This window comes from Solanum verrucosum, unplaced genomic scaffold (assembly GCF_900185275.1).
Source record: "Solanum verrucosum unplaced genomic scaffold, falcon-dt-bn FXZP01000106.1, whole genome shotgun sequence".
Classification (NCBI taxonomy): domain Eukaryota; kingdom Viridiplantae; phylum Streptophyta; class Magnoliopsida; order Solanales; family Solanaceae; genus Solanum; species Solanum verrucosum.
The window spans coordinates 2,762,439-2,763,317 of NW_026020130.1; positions in this window are offsets into that span (position 1 = coordinate 2,762,439).

Genomic DNA, 879 nt, shown 5'->3' on the forward strand with positions numbered 1-879 from the left:
AGCTAAACCAGCCTTTTCCCCTAAAGAAGATTTCCTACTAACCGGATTTTGGAATTTCTTGCTGGGGAGTTAATTAGGTTCTAACAATAAGATTTGACTATTTGACTAATTGTTATTAATTGATGTATTGTTTGTTTATGCTTAATGTTTTTAAATTGCTATAAATTGTTGCGTTCATGGCATAACATATTCCGTCAAACGACGCTTATTTTTTATTTTCCACTTAAAGGACGATTATGCGGGCCGCAGTTGTTCATTAACCAAATTATTCTCGGGACACCCTGACGAATGTAGTTGGCTACTGGATAGTCAACGGTCGTTAACTGTCCCAACCCAAGTAGTCCGCTTGGGTCACCAATCTACTATAAAGAAAGCCACTCTTAGTCAAGACTAGTGTAGAGCCAAACCAAATCCCAAATTTAGCGCATTTGAACTAAGTTGACCTAACACCCAAGGCATGTTTGGGCCCATTAGAAGTCCACCTTGTGTCTATTTGGCACATTGGTCAATAAATGACAATCATGCTTATGTGTTTAAATTTGAAGAATGTATACGCCATTTGGCAAACCATTGTCTCTTGGGGTTGAGTTTTAATCGTTTGTTCGAGTCGAAGGAAAATCAAATTATCATAGTATCCAAGAGCGTGGACATTCAAAGATGACAGGAAATCAAGAACATATGATCTTTCCTTGGAAGCATAGATTAAGATTGAGCCTCTGTGCGGGACTGATATTTTGTATCCCATTTCCCCTATTATGTATCCCCATTTAGTTTATTCGTAAAACTTGTATAAATTTGGGTTTTGGGGCAATGAAATGTTTCAAATGACGTCATACATCCTTCAATTTGATAGGCCCACCTTTGGCATAAAAAGGTCAC